At 45.2% G+C, this 19,334-nt stretch overlaps 1 protein-coding gene across 3 annotated transcripts in view; it reads right to left on the bottom strand.

Annotated features, from left to right (window-relative positions):
* rap1gapa (RAP1 GTPase activating protein a) overlaps positions 1-19,334 on the bottom strand; it is a 459,159-nt gene that overhangs the window by 299,915 nt on the left and 139,910 nt on the right. The gene's annotated exons all lie outside the window — the stretch shown is intronic.

Raw genomic sequence — 19,334 nt, 5'->3', positions numbered from 1 at the left:
GATTTCCGAGATTACAATATACTGAAGAATCGCCTGCTTTTGTTGCTTTTAATCTGGGATTCCACATTATCCATTACTATGATACATTCTGCTGTTGTACTGCCTTAAACTAGGAGAAGAAAAATTTCAGAGAGCTTAAGACATAGGAGGCCATTCAGCCCATTGAGCCTTCTCTGGCATTCTAGCATGGCTGATTTATTATTCCTCTCAACCCTATTCTCCTATCTTCTTCCTGTAATTTTTTGATGCCCTGACTAATTAAGAACCTATTAACCCCTGCTTTAAAGATACACAATCACTTATCCTCCATAGCAGTCTGTGGCAATGAATTCCACAGATTCACCACCCTCTGACTAAAGAAATTCCTCCTCATCTCTGTTCTATAGGGATGTTCTTCTATTCTGAGGTTTTGCCCTCTGGTCCTAGACTCCCCAATGATAGGAAACATCCTCTCCATATCCACTCTATCTGTGCCCTCTGGTCCTAGATTCCCCCACCATGGGAAATATCCTCTCCATATCCACTCTATCCAGGCTTTTCAATATTCGGGATGTTTCAGTGAGATCCTTCTTCATTCTTCTAATCTCCAGTGAGTACAGGCCCAGAGTTATCAAATGCTCCTCACATGTTATTTCTGGGATTACTCCTGTGAACCTCCTCTGGACTCTCTCCAATGCCAACACATTATTCGATAAGGCGCCCAGAACTGCTGACCATATTCTAAATGCCGTCTGACTAATGCCTATAAAATCTCAGCTTCCTCCTTTGACTCAGCTTTGTCCTTGCCCAAAGCTAAGCTTGCTTTGCGTTGTCAGTTCCACACCACACGTCCATCTAGTTCTGGTGCTCCAGTGATAAATGATTCCATAGAATTGTAACCAAGTGTGGTCCAGTAACCACTTTGTAACATTGTCGACACAGTGACTGCCACTTTTCCAAATACACACCGAAATACTGTATGAGGCTTTTTGAGAATATTTTCTGCTGCAATATTAACTGTCTAGATGTACCAGTATTACCATCTGAGAGATTATTGTGAACTATCATTGTGTTTATCACTTAGTTTCAAAATTCAAACTAAAGATGATCTGGGACTCGGGTCAGCTGGCGTTTACAGAATTCCCTGTGAACGTGGAGCAGCGTACATCGGTCAGGTGGGACGCACGGTGGAACCCTGCATGAAGGAGCACAGGAGGTGTATCTGTTTGGGTTATCCACAGAAATTGGCGGTGTTCGCAATGGCCATAGGATTGACTTTGATGCCACAAAACTACTGTGCCATGCCAATGGCTTTTGGGACCGCCTGGTAAAGGAAGCCATTGAAAGAATTTTAACAAAGATGAAGCTCTCATTCTAAGTAAGAACTGAAATTCAATTGCAAACAAGGTGGGAGAGAGGAAACCTGATTGGATGAGGACTAACCAATCAGGAGGGATGGAATACAGGGGTATAAATACCGCCAGACTAGAGAGATGATGAGAATTAATCTAAGGGAATTGGGGGTGCAGGAATTCACATTAAAAGGGTTGCTGGGCATGGGTGAGAGAGCACAGGTCAGGGTATTTTTAGCTTTCTTAAAGGATACAGGGGTTTTTTATAGGTTATGATGGATAAGCAGGAATAGGGTACTAGGATGGCCAAAGATGGGAGGATAAAGTGTAAGTTAGGGTGTGTGTGTGTGTGTGTGTGTGTGTGTGTGTGTGTGTGTGTGTGTGTGTGTGTGTGTGTGTGATTGGGTGAAGGGATTTGGAATGTAAGTCTATTGCACACTGCGGATCAGAAGGTGGCGGTAATGCACCATTAAGCTGGGTGCCAACCGCCGTAAAACAGACAGGGAAGAAGAAGGCAGCCCAGGCATCATCCCTGAAGAAGATGGCAGAGTTTGTCATTGAAATGTTGGTTATAATTGATACCTTTTCCTGACTTGAAGCCTGAGAAGAGTTTATTTGTCATCAATGCTGGGAAAGCACTAAATCCTTTTTCAAAGTAAATTTACTATCAAAGTATGTATAGATCACTATTTAGCATCTTGATAGCCTACTCCTGCACCTATTTTCTATGTTTCTATGTTCCTATATTCATTTTCTTGTGGGCATTTACAGGAAAATAAAAATGAAAACAGTAGAATTTTTTGGAAAACTGTACATGACTAAAACAGACAATATGCGAAAGATTGCGCAAATATTAAATAAGACCATAAGATCATAAGACAAAGGAGCAGAAGTCAGCCATTCGGCCCATCGAGTCTGCTCCACCATTTTATCATGAGCTGATCCATTCTCCCACTTAGTCCCACTCCCCCGCCTTCTCACCATAACCTTTGATGCCCTGGCTACTCAGATACCTATCAATCTCTGCCTTAAATACACCCAATGACTTGGCCTCCACTGCTGCCCGTGGCAACAAATTCCATAGATTCACCACTCTCTGGCTAAAAAAATTTCTTTGCATTTCTGTTCTGAATGGGCGCCCTTCAATCCTTAAGTCATGCCCTCTCGTACTAGACTCCCCCATCATGGGAAACAACTTTGCCACATCCACTCTGTCCATGCCTTTCAAAATTCAAAATGTTTCAATGAGGTCTCCCCTCATTCTTCTAAACTCCAAGGAATACAGTCCAAGAGCGGACAAACGTTACTCATATGTTAACCCTCTCATTCCCGGAATCATTCTAGTGAATCTTCTCTGTACCCTCTCCAACGTCAGCACACCCTTTCTTAAATAAGGAGACAAGAACTGCCCACAGTACTCCAAGTGAGGTCTCACCAGCGCCTTATAGAGCCTCAACATCACATCCCTGCTCCTATACTCTATTCCTCTAGAAATGAATGCCAACATTGCATTCGCCTTCTTCACTACCGACTCAACCTGGAGGTTAACCTTAAGGGTATCTTGCATGAAGGCTCCCAAGTCCCGTTGCACCTCAGAACTTTGAATTCTCTCCCCATTTAAATAATAGTCTGCTTGTTTATTTCTTCTGCCAAAGTGCATAACCATACACTTTCCAACATTGTATTTCATTTGCCACTTCTTTGCCCATTCTTCCAATCTATCCAAGTCTCTCTGCAGACTCTCCGTTTCCTCAGCACTACGATAAATAAAATAAGTAAATTAATAATACTGAGAACATGAGTTGTCGAGTCATTGGAAGTGAGTCAATAAGTTGTGGGAACAGTTCAGTGTTGGGGTGAGTGAAGTTCAAGAGCCTAATGATTGAAGGGTAATAATTGTTCCTGAACCTGGTGGTGTGGGACCTGAGGCTCCTGTACCTTGTAGCCAACGGCAGCAGTGAGAAGGGAGCATGACCTGGGTGGTGAGGGTCCTTGACAAAGGATGCTGCTTTCTTGTGGCAGTGCTCCTTGTAGAAGTGCTCAGTGGTGGGGAGGAAACATCCTCTCCACATTCACCCTATCTAGGCTTTTCAATATATGATAAGTTTCAGTGAGATCCCCCCCACCCCCTGCACCTCAGGCTTCTAAACTCCAGTAAGGAGAGGCCCAGAACCATCAAACACTCCTCATATGTTAACCATTCCATTCCCTGGGTTATTCTTGTGAACCTCTGCAGGACCCTCTCCAATGCCAACATAACCCTTCGTAGATAAGGGGCCCAAAGCTGCTCACAATACTCCGGATTCAGCTTGACCAGTGCCTTATAAAGCATTACGCCCTTGGTTTTGTAGTCTAGTACTCTAAATATGACTGTTAACATTAGATTTGCTTTCCTTACTGCAAATCAACTGCAAATTGACCTTCAGGGAATCCTGCACCAGGACTTCCAAGTCCCTTTGCACTTTTGATTTCTAAATTTGCTCTCCATTTAGAAGATAAAGTGTGCCTTTATGCCTTCTACCAAAGTGCGTGACCATACACATCCCTACACTATATCCCATCTGCACTTCTTTGCCCATCCTCCTAATCTGTCTGAGTCCTTCCGCAGGCTCCCTGCTTCCTCAACATGACCTGCCCTTCCACCTACCTCTGTATCGTCAGCAAACCTGGCCACAAAGCCATCAATTCTTTCATCTAAATCTTTGACATATAAAATAAAAAGAACTGGTCCCAACACAGACCCCTGTGGAACACCACTCGTCACCGGCAACCAGCCAGAAAAGGCCCCCTTTATTCCCACTTGAAGGGTGCTGAGGGGCTATGGAGACAAGTAGCTGATGTGTAGGTAGTGATGGTGGAGATGTGTAGGTAGTGATGGTGGAGATGTGTAGGTAGCGATGGTGGAGATGTGTAGGTAGCGATGGTGGACATGTGTAGGTAGCGATGGTGGACATGTGTAGGTAGCGATGGTGGAGATGTGCAGGTAGCGATGGTGGACATGTGTAGGTAGCGATGGTGGACATGTGTAGGTAGCGATGGTGGAGATGTGTAGGTAGCGATGGTGGTGATGTGTAGGTAGCGATGGTGGTGATGTGTAGGTAGCGATGGTGGAGATATGTAGGTAGTGATGGTGGAGATGTGTAGGTAGCGATGGTGGACATGTGTAGGTAGCGATGGTGGACATGTGTAGGTAGCGATGGTGGAGATGTGTAGGTAGCGATGGTGGTGATGTGTAGGTAGCGATGGTGGTGATGTGTAGGTAGCGATGGTGGAGATGTGTAGGTAGTGATGGTGGACATGTGTAGGTAGCGATGGTGGAGATGTGTAGGTAGCGATGGTGGAGATATGTAGGTAGTGATGGTGGAGATGTGTAGGTAGCGATGGTGGAGATATGGGTTAATGGGTGGAATGGTTGATCAGACTGACCACTTGGGGAAAGTAACTGCTTTCAGTCCATGGTCCTGGTGCCAATGCTGTGCAGCCTCATCCATGATAAATTTCCCTCCCCCTCCCCCAAGAAATAGCTCAAATAATATCAAATCTCTAAAGCCTTTTAGAAAGTCAAAAACATACTTCTATACATTGTGATGTCCTAACAAACTTCTCAGGTTCCACTGTGTCTGTCTCAATTTGGCAATAAGATGTTTGCTTTGCACCCATAGCAACTGTATTCAGATAATATATGCTGCACTGTTTCGTGACAAGTCCCCTCCCTACAAATACCCATATCATGCATATTAATCATGCAAATCATGCATATTAATTCTGAGCAAGGAATTATTCAACGTAGTATATCCAATACATAAACGTGGAATATAACTTTTTCCCTCCTTCTATATCTATCTCCCAGTTGAGTTCCCACCATCATCTGAATTTTATATAACTACCTTCCTTTCTTTTGCTTATCCCAACTTTGTTGCCTTAGCGATCGAATAGCCTTTTTTAACTATGGCTTTCACCTTCCCCTTTATACAAAGGCACCGTTAAAATTATATCCTTAATTATAAGTGATTGCTTGACTAGAACTTCCACCACTTCCTTCTCTTCAGCCTGCAGCTAACCTGTCTGAAGTCAGGGAATCTCCTCACCACCTCTGCTGGACACAACTGGAACTTACTGCAGCTCATTGCGAAACGAATCACCAGCCGAAAGCAGAGGGTGAAACTGCATTCTGTGCTAGTGGTCGTTTATCAAGTGCAAACTGCCTGACAGGTGAGGGCCAGACATGAGGCACTGAGGTGTTAAAGGGAGAGGCCAGCTTCAGAAGCAACCACAAGCCAACGGGGAAACCAGAGGGTGCATTCAACTAATGAATAATTACTCCATTTACTGTTAATTAACAAGAGATTCTGCAGTGCTGACGCACAAAAAATGCAGAGGAGCTCAGCAGGTCAGACTATGGAAATGAAAACAGTTGATGTTTTGGGCTCCAACCCTCTCTCAGGACTGGCCAATATACCATTACCCCTTGAGTAGAGTCTGCACCAATACAAAACAGGAACATCCCACCCACCCTGCTTACTGACTGTCCCACTCCCATAGCATCCACACCAGGACCACCAGACTCAAAAACAGTTACTTTCCCCAAGCAGTAAGGCTGATCAACACCTCCACCCACTAACCCACCCCCAACCACCACTACTTTATCATTTCCTGTCAGAGTCCCCTTATGTACAGACACTCCTGTGCCTAGCGTCACTTTATGGACAGACAATCAATCCATGAATATAAGTTATCTTATGTGTTTATATCTATTGTGTTTTTATTATAGTGTTATTAATCTTATTGTGTTTTTTTGTTGAATCGGATCCAGAGTAACAATTATGTCACTCTTCTTTACACTTGTGAACTGGAAATGACATTAAACAATCTTGAATCTTTAGCAAGGCTTCTGGAAATTCTTTATAAATTAACAACCGAGTTTAAAATCCAATTAGATTTAATTGAAGTAACCACAGTTTGAAACCACAAACTGATCGTTGTGGGTGAGTGTAAGCGCACATTTCCCGTTCTATTCTGATGGCCAGGCAATGAGCTCAGACAGTGCAGTTTCATGTTTAGTCGGCACTGACTGTAAAATTGCTGTTGTTTCACCAATTAAGCTCATCTATTTGAAATTGTGTTCACAAATGCAATGCCTCCTCTGAAGCATTGGAGTTGTTCAGGTTCCTGCAGAAACTGCAATGAAAACATATGCTATAAAAAACAATTGCTATTGGTTTACTTACAAGCAATGTAGAGCTGAGAACAGCATAGCACAGGGCCAGGCCCTTCGGTTCACAATGTCATTCAGATCCAATTAAATTAGTGATCAAATGGCCAACTAAACTGATCTCTACTGCCTACACAACATCCATATCCCTCCATTTTCCTCACATTCATGTGCCTATCCAAACATCCCTCAAAGTCTCTAATGTTTCTGACTCTACCATCACCCCAGGCAGCATGCTCTAGGCACCCACCTTGCCTGTGTAAAAAACTCGCACCACATCTCCCTTGCAATGATCCCCTCACACCTTAAATGCATGCTCTCTGGTATTAGACATTCCAACCCTGGGAAAAACACATTGTCTGTCCACTCTATCTGTTCCTCTCAGAACCTTATAATCCTCTATCAGATCTCCCCTCAGCTTCCACTGTTCAGAACAAACAACCCAAGTCTGTCCAACCTCTTGTTATACCACATGCCCTCTAACCCAGGCACATCCTGGTGAACCTTGGCTGCACCCTCTCCAAATCCTCGACATCCTTCCCGTAATGGGGTGACCAGAACCGTATGCAATACTCCAGATGCGGCCTAACTAGCAAATCGAGTTAAAATTATTATATTTTATTTATAACTGTTAATAATTGGATTAGATTAGATTAGATTAGATTAGATTACGAGAACACTCAGTCCTCTTTTATTGTCATTTAGAAATGCATACATGCATTAAGAAATGATACAATGTTTCTCTGGGGTGATATCACAGAAAATAATTAGTATAATTATATTATACTTATAATTATTATTAGTTGTTAGCAATGGTGTACGATGTTTCAACCTGCAAAATAAGAGCTGTATGGCTTTGGGTGTCCGATGAGATGTTAACGGGGTCTCATTCCACTCTGCAGTCCCCTATATGCTTCCAGGTTTAATCAATCAGATTTAAATACTTCAGCTACAAGCAAAGGTGCAGAAGCAGGCCAGTGTCTGGAACCCGACCGTTCTGAGTACAGACCCTTCAGCCCAACTAGTCCATGCTGACCACAGTGTTCTCACAGCAAATCCCAACTTCATGTGCTTGGCCCATTTTTCTCCAATCTCCACTCTTCCATGTACCCTCAAACCACTGTCTACTCCACACTCCACCTCTCCACCTACCCTCACACTCCACCCCTCCACCCATCCCCACACTACACCCCTCCACCTACCTCCACACTAGACCCCTCCACCGACCCTCAAACTCTACCTCGCCATCTACCCCCACACTCTACCTCGCCACCTACCCTCACACTCCACTCCACCTACCCTCACACTCCACCCCTCCACTCACCCCCACACTACACCCCTCCACCTACCCTCAAACTCTACCTCGCCATCTACCCCCACACTCCACCCCTCCACCCACCCCCACACTACACCCCTCCACCGACCCTCAAACTCCACCCTTCCACTGACCCCACACTGCACCCCTCCACCTACCCCCACACTCCACCTCTCCACCGATCCTCAAACTCTACCTCGCCATCTACCCCAAAACTCATATTTCCTCTATAAGGGGAACTACTCTGAACAAATGGACAGCGAGGCTGTGGGATCACCCTTGTCACTGGCTATTGCTAATTTCTATATGGAGGTCTTTGAGGCGAGGGCTCTGAGTTCATCATCTTTACATTCCTAATGCTTCTGCAGATACATTGATGACACCTTTGTAGTGTGGCCTCATGGACTTCAGGCACTCCAACAGTTCCACGACCATCTGAATAGTGTACATCCGAACATTCAATTTACCATGGAGATGGAGAAGAATGGTTTCCTCCCGTTCCTGGACATTCTAATATGATGGAAACCAGATGGTAGCCTCGAACATGGCGTCTGTCAGAAACCCACTCACACGGATTTGTACCACCATCACACCTCCCAACGTAGGGCGGTTCTTTCTACTTTGATTAACCTTGCAAAAACTATTTTGGACCCAGAGAGTCTCCATGAGGAAATAAGATGATTATCCATGATGTTCCTACAGAATGGCTACGAGGAAATCATTTGGGCCCTGGAAAGGGTTGACAGAAAAACAAGGAAACCTAACAATGACCTGTCACTACGGCCTGTCTTTCCTATATTTCCACGGTTTCTGGGAGGGTCACCAGAATTCTGAAGAAGTACTGGTTTAATACCATCCATAAAGCCATAAGGAAACTCAAGTCACAGCTTATGTGGGTCAAAGATAACCTGGGAGTCAGGAAGGCTGACATTCCTTGTGAATGTGGAGCAGTGTGTACGGTGGAATCCTGCATCAAGGAGCATAGGAGGTATATCCATTTGTGTTACCCAGAGAAGTCAACAATAGAACATTGCATATGCAATGGCCATTGGATTGACTTTGATGGCACAAAACTACTGTGCCGCGCCAATGGCTTTTTGGGACGGCCTGTGGAGGAAGTCACTGAAATAAAACTAGAGGAAAAGAATTTTAACAAAGACGAAGCTCTCGCTCTAAGTAAGAACTGGAATTTGACTGTAAACAAGGTGGGAGAGTGGAAACCTGATTGGGTGAGGACTGACCAATCAGGAGGGATGGACGACAGGCATCTAAATACCACCGGTCTAGACAACCACAAGCATCATTCCTGATGAAGATGGCAGAGTTTGTCATCGAAGTGTTGGTTAGAATTGATACCAGTACCCAGCTGGAAGCCCGAGAAGAGTTTATTCATGTCTATTTTTTGTTCTAATTGTCTTCTCAATGACATGAAGGAAATCTGGAAGTCGAACCTGACCAGAGGGCTTAAAAAAAGGATTTTCATAGCAGTCATAGAGTCCATTCTATGAATGGATACGAGACGTGGACACTCACCAAGACGATGTGAAAGTCTCTAGGTGGTTGCTATACACAAATGCTCCGGCTGGCTCTTGACGTGAGTTGGCAACAGCACATGACGAACGTCGAGCTCTATAACAACCTACCGATGCTCACCACTAAAATCGAGGCGAGAAGACTGCAACTAACGGGGCACTGTCTACGCCACCCCGAGCTACCTGCCAGCCTAGTCATGATATGGGAGTCCAAGCATGGGAGGATGAACCCTGGGCGCCCTCCTAAGACTATGGTCAACACGCTCCTAGAAGACAGCGGCGCGGCTAATGTAGATGAACTGAACACACTGGTGAGGGAGAGGGAGAAGTGGAGAGTTTGTCATCATGCCCGACGCCGGCCCCCTAGGCCTGAGTCAATATCGTAGTAGTAGTAATTGTCTTCTCAATGATTCAGGAACAGCTTCTTCCACTCTGCCATTCAATTTTTGAATGGATATTGAACCCTGAACACTGCTTCACTTTGTATTTAATTTAACTCATATGTGTATACATATACTTACTAAAATTCACAGCTTTTAAACTGTATTATCATGTATTGCATTGTACTGCTGCCACAAAGTTAGCAAATTTCTTGACACATGCTGGTGATATTAAACCTGGTTCTGATTCTGATTCTTGTAAAAATTATGTTTAACTTGTATGTCATTTTATGTTTTCCTTGTGAGCGTGTTTCTGATACTCTGAGTCTGTGATGCTGCTGCAGGTAAGGTTTTCATTGCACCTCTGCACACATGGACTTGCGCAGATGACAATAAACTTTAGTAAAAGGGGATAAGATTAACAGCATGGCCTATCAAGTCTGCTCCATCATTTCATCATGGCTGATCCATTTCCCTCTCAGCCCCAATCTCCTGCCTTCTCCCCGTATCCCTTCATGCCTTGACTAATCAAGAATCTATCGGCCTCTGTCTCAAGTAAACCCAATGACTTGGCCTCCACAGCCATCTGTGGCAGATTCACCACTTTCCTGTCAGAGCTGTTGCTGGGAAAAGTTGTCTGCCCCGGTGTCAAAACAGGTGAGGACCCCCTCCAATCAGGCCATGGTTTCTTCCCAGTGCTACCACAGGCAGGAGCCTCAGTTCCCACACCACCAGGTTCAGGCACAGTTATTACCCTTCAACTATCAGGTCCCACACCTCCAGGTTCAGGAACAGTTATTACCCCTCAGTTATCAGGTCCCACACCACCAGGTTCGGGAACAGTTATTACCCTTCAACCAGCAGATCCCACACCACCAGGTTCAGGAATAGTTATTACCCCTCAACCATCAGGTCCCACACCACCAGGTTCAGGAACAGTTATTACCCCTCAACCATCAGGTCCCACACCACCAGGTTCAGGAACAGTTATTACCCCTCAACCATCAAGTCCCACACCACTAGGTTCAGGAACAGTTATTACCCTATAATCATCAGGTCCCACACCACCAGGTTCAGGAGCAGTTATTACCCCTCAACCATCAGGTCCACACCACCAGGTTCAGGAACAGTTATTACCCCTCAACCATCAAGTCCCACACCACCAGGCTCAGGAACAGTTATTACCCCTCAACCATCAAGTCCCACACCACCAGGTTCGGGAACAGTTATTACCCCTCAACCATCAAGTCCCACACCACCAGGTTCAGGAACAGTTATTACCCCTCAACCATCAGGTCCCACACCACCAGGATCAGGAACAGTTACTGCCCCTCAACCCTCAGGCTTCCGAGCCTGCGTGAAAAACTTCACTCACTTCAACACTAAACTAATTCCACAACCTGTGGGCTCACTTTAAGGACTGTACAACACATGTTCTCAGGAATATTTATTTATTTTTGCATATTGGTTGTTATCAGCCTTTGTGTATAGTTTTTCATTGATTCTATTTTGTTTTTCTGTTCTGTGGAAAATGCCTGCAAGAAAATGAATCTCGGGGTTGTATACGGTGACACCTATGTTCTTTGATAATAAAATGACTTTGAACTAAGTTTTTGAATTTTGAACTTTGACCATCATGGTGTGTCTGTTAGGGATAGCTATTGCTAACACAAGAGATTCTGCAGATGCTGGAAAAGCTGAGAACACTCAGAAGGTGCTGGAGAACTCAGCAGGCCAGACAGCATCTAGGGAGGGGAATAAACAGTCAACATTCCGGGCTGGGACCCTTTATCAGGACTGGTGAAGGGTCTCGACCCAAAGTTTTAACCGTTTATTCCCCTTCCATAGATGCAGCCTGATTTGCTGAATTCCTCCAGCATTTTAGGGTTATGGGACTCGGAGGAAATCCGCACACTCACAGGAAGTGGCGTACAAACGTGGTTATAGAGGGCACTGGAACTGAACTCGGAACTCCGATGCCCAGAGCTGTAACAGAGTCATACTGACGGCTCCGCTCCTGTGTCTGCCATTATTGCTGCTCACACCCGACTCACCCTGGTTTGTCCTCTGTGGCTGGGCAGGGCCACATGCTGCCAGCTCCCAGCTAATCTGGGAGTGAAGATCTGATAAGGAGCGGCTGGCAGCTACACCTCGGGGTTGTCACGGCGATGCAGTGGTTAGCGTGACACTATTACAGCTTGGTGCGTTGGAGGTCAATTCCGAGGCAGTCTGTAAGGAGGTACGTTCTCCCGGGATCGCCTGAGTTTCCTCTGTGTGCTCTGGTTTCTTCCCACAGTCCAAAGGGGTATGGGTTAGTAGGTTAGTTGGTCATTGTAAGTTCTCCTGTGATTAGGGTTAAATCAGTGGGTTGCTGGTAGGTGTGGCTTGTTGGGGTAGACGGGCCTGTTTCACGCTGTGTTTCTAAATAAAAGTATAGAATAAGTTCCATCACGCAAGATAATAATTTTCTTTTATATTTTATCTTTGATCTGAAAATGGATTGAAATGCAGCAGGCACACCCCATAGAAACAGCTGGCTTGATCAAGGCAGAAGGAATCTCTCAGGATGAACCGCCAAGCCGCAGTGACGGAAATCAGCTTGCATCTTTCCGATTGATGTTGCTGTTTGCTACAAATACACCCATCAGGAAGCACTGCCCAATGCCCTGGGTGCCCACTGGATGAGACCCAGATCTTGTCAGGAACTCAGAGTCATCAAAACATATAGATCTACAACGGGTAGTCAAACCAGCTCAAAGCATCACCACCAGCAAGGACTTATATGCAGAACACTGCTGGAAGAGGGCCAGTAACACCATGAAGTAACACCAGTAACACCCACCCTGCTCATGGACTGTTTGTCCCACTCCCATCAGGGAGGAGGCTACGAGGCATCCACGCCAGGACCCCCAGACTCAAAAACAGTTACTTTCCCTAAGCAGTAAGGCTGATCAACACCTCCACCCACTAACCCACCCCTCCACACCCCCAACCACCACTACTTTATCATTTCCTGTCAGTCACCTTGTGTAGAGACACCCCTGTGCTTAGTGTCACTTTATGGACAGACAATCATTCTATGTACATCAGCTATCTTATGGATTTATATTTATTATGCTTCTTTATCTTACTATTTTTTTGTTGAATCGGATCTGGAGTAACAAATACTTCTTTCTCCTTTACACTTGTATACTGGAAATGACATTAAACAATCTTGGATGTTGACTCTTGAAATGTGTCATTTCGGTTAACAACCAACGCGGTCCAGGGGGTGTGCTGCGGACAGCCTGCAAGAGTTGCCGCACAGTCTGGTGCCAATATCACATGCCTACAGTGCTCAGCAGACTGTCCTTGTCAGTGTGAGAGCTCGTCTCCTGGCGGAAGTTCACTGTACAAAGATAGCAAATTTAACAGCACTCCTGCGATTCTAACGCATTTAACCCATTAGAGTTTCACACGTGTAACACAATGCGTAGAACACAGAACATAGTTGGAATTAATTCCAATAGAGTCCAGTGCAGGTGACAGGGGATTTTCTGACTTAAAAACCTCTTTTTCAGTCAGTGAGGTTGCAGCCAAGTATAGAACTTGGAACACAGAACACAGAACATACAACATAGAACATAGAAAATAGAACATGGACCAGCACAGCACAGGAACAGAGCCTTTGGGCCCAGCACGTCTGTGTCGACCCATGATGCCAATCTGAATTAAGCCCATTTGGACATGGTCCATGTCCCTCCATTCCCTGTCTGTTCAGAAGTCTGTTTAAGTGCCTCTTATTTTATCTGCTTCTACCATTTCTCCTGGCTGTCTGTTCCAGGCACCCACCGCTCTGCATGAAAATCTTGTCTCCTTTCACTACCCCTCTCTCACTTTAAGCTACACACATCAAAGTTGCTGGTGAACGCAGCAGGCCAGGCAGCATCTCCAGGAAGAGGTACAGTCGACGTTTCGGGCTGAGACCCTTCGTCATGAGTCATAAACAATTACTAGAAGTTACAAGAAGAAATACAGACAGCAAAATAGTGAGGTAGTATACATGGAAATCTGATGGCGGAGGGGAAGAAGCTGTTCCTGAAACGTTGAGTGTGCGTCTTCAGGCTTCTGTACCTCATCCCTAATGGTGGTTACACTGTTCCCTTTGTCAGCATTTGGCTCGTAAATTCCCAAACCATTCCGATCCACGTGCAACCATCTTTTGAAAGTTGTTATAGAGCAGGGGTTCACAAAACTTGATGCAATGGACCCCAACCATTAACTGGATCCAACAGCATAAAACAGTACAGCACAATAGACCCTTTGCTCACGATTTTGTGCCAACACTTTAATTTACTTGAAGATCAATCTAACCCTTCCTCCCACATAGCCCTCCATTTTATTATCATTCACGTGCCTATCTAAAAGTCTCTTAAGTATCCTTAATGTGCCTGCCTCTACCCCACCTCTGGCAGATTTATTTATCATGTGTACATCAAAACACACAGCGAAGTGCATTATTTGTATTAACAGCAACATAGTCAAAGGATGTGCTGGGGGCAGCCCGCAAGTGACCAGAAGAGCTCATCAGAACAGTTTATATCATCACTGAAGGATGTGTAGTCACAGACAATGTCAATCAGCATGCCGTAAACTTAAAGGCCATCTAAGCCTTCCCTCCTATTTAGTCCTGCATTTTTCTATCGTCCATGTGCCTATCCGAGAGCTTCTTAAATGTCCCTAATCTATTTGCCTCTGCCATCAACCTGGGCAAAGTGTTTCATGGACCCACCACTCAGTAAAAAAACTTTAGCACTCTCCTCATCGTGCAGAACAGGGCAGGCCCTCCTGAATCCTTCGAGCAGTGCTGCCTAGCAACCCCCAGTTCAAACCGAGCCAACTCATGGGGCAATTTATAATGATCAGTTAACCTATTAATCTTCGGGATAAGACCATAAGACGTAGGTGCAGAATTTGGTCTTTCGGCCCAGGGAGTCTGCTCTGCCATTCCAGCATGGCCGATCCTGGATCCCACTCAAACCCATACACATGCCTTCTCACCGTATCCTTTAATGCCCTGCCCAGTTAGGAAACAATCAGCTTCCGTCTTAAATACGTGGAAAGACTTGGACTCTACTGCAGTCTGTGGCAGAGCATTCCACAAACTTACTACTCTCTGGTTAAAACAAATCCTCCTTAACTCTGTTCTGAAGAGTCACCCCTCAATTTTGAGACTGTGCCCTCTAGGTCTGGATACGTCCAACAGTGTAAACATTCTCTCCACATCCACCCTGTCTTGTCCTTTCAACATTCAGTAGGTTTCAATGAGATCCCCCCGCATTCTTCTAAATTCCAGTGAGTACAGGCCCAAAGCTGCCAAAAGCTCCTCATATGTTAACCCTTTCATTCCTGGAACCATCCTCTGGACCCTCTCCAATATTAACACTTCCTTTCCGAGATATGGGCCCAAAACTGTTGACAATACTCCAAGGGTGGTTTGACTAGTGTCTTCAGCATTATCTCCTTGTTTTTATATTCGAATCCCCTTGAAATAAATGCCAATATTGCATTTACCTTCTTTACCACAGACTCAACCTGTAAGTTAACCTTCTGGGAATTTTTGCACGAGGACTCCTAAGTCCCTCTCACTTCTGAAGTTTGAACCTGCTCCCCATTTAGATAATAGTCTGCACTATTGTTTCTTTTGCCAAAATCCATTAGCATACATTTCCCAACACTGTATTCCATCTGCCACTTTTTTTGCCCATTCATTCAATTTGTCTAAGTCCTGCTGCAATCGCATTGCTTCCTCAGCACCACCTAGCCCTTCGCCTATCTTCATATCATCTTTAAACTTTGCCACAAAGCCATCAATTCCATTATTTAAATCATTGACAAACAATGTGAAAAGTAGCAGTCCCAATACTGACCCCTGAGGAACACCACTAGTCACTGACAGCCAACCAGAAAAGGCCCCCTTTATTCCCACTGTGGAAGGAAACTGGAGCACCCGGAGGAAACCCATGTGGTCCAGGTGAGAATGTACAACCTCCTTACAGACCGTGGTGGGAAATAAACTCGGGTTGCTTGTTCTGTAAAGTGTTGTGCTAACCACCACACCACTGGCCATCCTACCTTTGTCAGGAGTTCAGTGATGGCTGGAGTGCAGAGAGACACAGATGTGGACAGATTAATCCACCTTCCTTCACAGGGATTCAGTGAGGGATCTAATAACAACTGTACTGAACTAAGGAAAGTAATAAATGCTAGACCAACAGGGCCAGTAACTAAAAACTCTCAAAGCAACTAAAAACTAACACCATCACTTCAGCTCAAAAGCATTAACCTAGAACTAAATTAATACTGTTCCTTTAACTCTGTCTACCTAATTCACTGATCTTTTTTTCCCGGAACGTGGACTAAGGTAAGCAGGGAGCATTGTCCTCGCTGTGATTCAAACAAGACTTGACAAGACTGAAACAACTAAATACAATTACGAAGAAACCCTCTTTGGATGGAACGTGTGCACTCTCACATGTGTGATTGCCTATTTCTTTCAGCAGCCTGCCTGCGAGAGCGCCCAGACTCCACAGCAGTGTCCGCAGTGGTTATGAACGTCTTACCATGTTTCGTGCTCTGACGTGTCCCCACTATCAGCCATTCATTAAGGTATCAGAAACCAAACAACCGGCCTGATCTATTGCCACTGCTGGTGGATAGTCTGTGCCGGTACCCAACCTAAAGCAGCGAGCGGGACACCTTGTGGAACGATCCTACGGTCAACACGGGCGGTCTCAGCCGGCCTCTCAGGAGAGTGGAGCGGATATTGTAACTCCTGCCTCAGTAACTCTACAAACCCACGGTTGCTCAGCAACAGAGATGGACGTGGTTCAGTGATGTCGAACTCACAGTACAAACTGTGTTTCATTTCTATTGTGTACATTTTCCCATCGGCAACAATGGCATCAGAGAACTTCCTTGGTGTCAAGGGCACATTCTGACAGGTCAACCCAACTTCAACGCTCAAACGTGCACCTGTACTTTTAGAAGATGCAAGCTGAAATAAATTTGTAAAAGTAATCCAAGCAGAATTATGGCAGGTTGCCTGGAATAATATTTATATGTTAATGTATTTAGAAATACGGACAGCATTGGATTTATTGAGAAATACAGCATGGAACAGTGCCAGTGACCCACACCCGGACCATAACCCTCCATACCCACCGCCATCCATGTCTGTATCCAACCTTCTCATCGAACCCATATCCACCACCTCCACTGGCAGCTCGTTCTACTCTCACCACCCTCTGAGTGAAGAAGCTCCCCTCCCTCCCCATGTTCCCCATAAACATCTCACCTACGTAGATGGCCAGAACTGCACACTTCTCTCCATATTGGGCCTCACTAATGTCTTGTACAACTTCTACATAACATACCAACTTCTGTACTCAATACTCTGATTTATGAAGGCCAATGTGCCAAAAGCTCTTTACGACCATATCTACCTGTTACTTTCAGGAAATTACGGACCTGTATTCCCAGATCCCTCTGTTCTCCCACACTCCTCAATGCCCTACCCTTCACTGTGCAGGTACTATCCTGGTTAGTCCTACTGAAGTGCAACTCCTCACAGTTGTCTGCGTTAAATTCCATCTGCCATTTTTCCGCTCATTTTCCCAGCTGGACCAGCTCCCGTTGTGAGCTTTGATGGTCTTCCTCACTGTCCAATCTCAGTGTCATCTGCAAATTTGGTAATCCGGTTAACCACATTATCATCCAGATGGACCCAGCACGAATCCCAGCTAACTGAGTGAGGAACTTCACCAGAACGACAGTAACAATTCCAGCAAGAGGCCCATCCCAAGTTCTGGAGGGAAACTGGGGCATAAATGCCAGCTTTGTTGGCAACTTCTTAATCGCTAAAAGGGAGTGCCACGGTGGCGTAGCAGTTAGCACGATGCTATTATAGCTCGGAGTTCAGAGTTCAGAGTTCAAGCGTCCTCTGTACGGAAGTTTGTACATCCTTCCCGTGAGCCTGTGCGTTTCCTCCCTGTACAGTGGTTTCCTCCCACAGTCCAAAGACCTACCAGTTGTCCTTGTAAACTGTCCTGTGATTAGGCTAGGTTTAAATCAGCAGCCGGCCAGAAGAACCTGGTCTGCACTGTATCTCTAAAATAAATAAAAATAAAATAAAACTGAATAAAAAAGGTTTTTTGCTCTTTTCTGAACAGGGCATCTGTTCATGTGACCTTATACTATACAAAACCTTTCTTCAAATACTGAACTAAGTGGATGTGACGAATTGTGTTTTGCTCTTGATTTATGCCAATTTCCATGGTTAATTCCACCAGCCATAAATTTTATGATTTGAAACCAATGGGTCAATTTGTCCTTTAATAAGCAGCACCATGAAGTCACGAGAGAGCAGAATTAATTCTCTTTATAGGTACAAGGTGCTCTGCCAGCTGCATATTTTACACGGAGTTCCTATGCAGTGAATGAGAGGAGGCACCAAGATGGCACAGAAACACGTCAGGTGACAGTCTCTTTTGGGCTCCAATTTGCCACTAGAATCAGGCTCTCACTAGTTGTGAGGGCACAGCCTTTGAGAATTATTAAGTGGCCCAGCTGGAATTTTAGACCAGTAGCTACCCCAGAAATCAGTCTGAAAATACAAAGCAGGGAAGAAGAGGAGATCATTATGGAACACTACAGCATAGTACGGATCCTTCAATGTTGTGCTGACCTTTCAATTGAACTCTTCCCCTCTACATAGCTCCATTTTTCTATCATCCATCTGCCTATCTAAGAGTTTCTTAAATGTCCCTAAAGTATCTGCCTCTACCACCACCCCTGACAGGGTGTTCCACGCACCCACCACTCTCTGTGTGAAAGACTTGCCTCTGACATCCCCCTTGTGCTTTCCTCCAATCACCTTATTATCAAGCCTCTTCGTATCAGCCATTTCTGCCCAGGGAAAAAGCTTCTGGCTGTCCACTCAATCTGTGCCTCTTATCATCTTGTACTCCTCCATCCTCTTTCACTCCAAAGAGAAAAGCCCTAGCTCGCTCAACCTATCATCATAAGCCACACTCTCTAACCCAGACAGCATCCTGACGACTCTCCTCTGCACCCTCACTAAAGCTTCGATTACTAGCTTGTGCAGAGCACTCCATTCCTCGCAGAAGTTTGAACTAAGGGCGGGGGTGATCTTATTGAAGCACACAATCCTCTCTCGTGCACTGCCTGGAGTAGTTCTAGAGTCATAAAGCAATACATTACAGATACAGACCCTTTGGCCCAAACAGTTGTTGCCGAGCAACACACACAAAACGCTGGAGGAACTTGGCAGGTCAGGCTGCATCTATGGAAGTGAATGAACTGTCAACATTTTGGGCCGGGACCCTTCCCTCAGGAGTGGAAAGGAAGGGGGAAAGATGCCAGAATAAAAAAAGGTTGGAGGAGGGGAAGGGGGATTAGCTGGCAGGTGATTGGTGAAGCCAGGTGAGTGGGGAGGGGGATGAAGGAGTAAGCTGGGAGGTGATAGGGCCAGAGAAGAAGGAATCTGATAGGAGAGGAGAGTGG

The sequence above is a fragment of the Mobula birostris genome, chromosome 27 (genome assembly GCF_030028105.1).
Source record: "Mobula birostris isolate sMobBir1 chromosome 27, sMobBir1.hap1, whole genome shotgun sequence".
In the NCBI taxonomy this organism is placed as follows: Eukaryota; Metazoa; Chordata; class Chondrichthyes; order Myliobatiformes; family Myliobatidae; genus Mobula; species Mobula birostris.
Note: the sequence above shows the minus strand (reverse complement) of the source record. Positions and strands in the feature narration are given on the sequence as shown.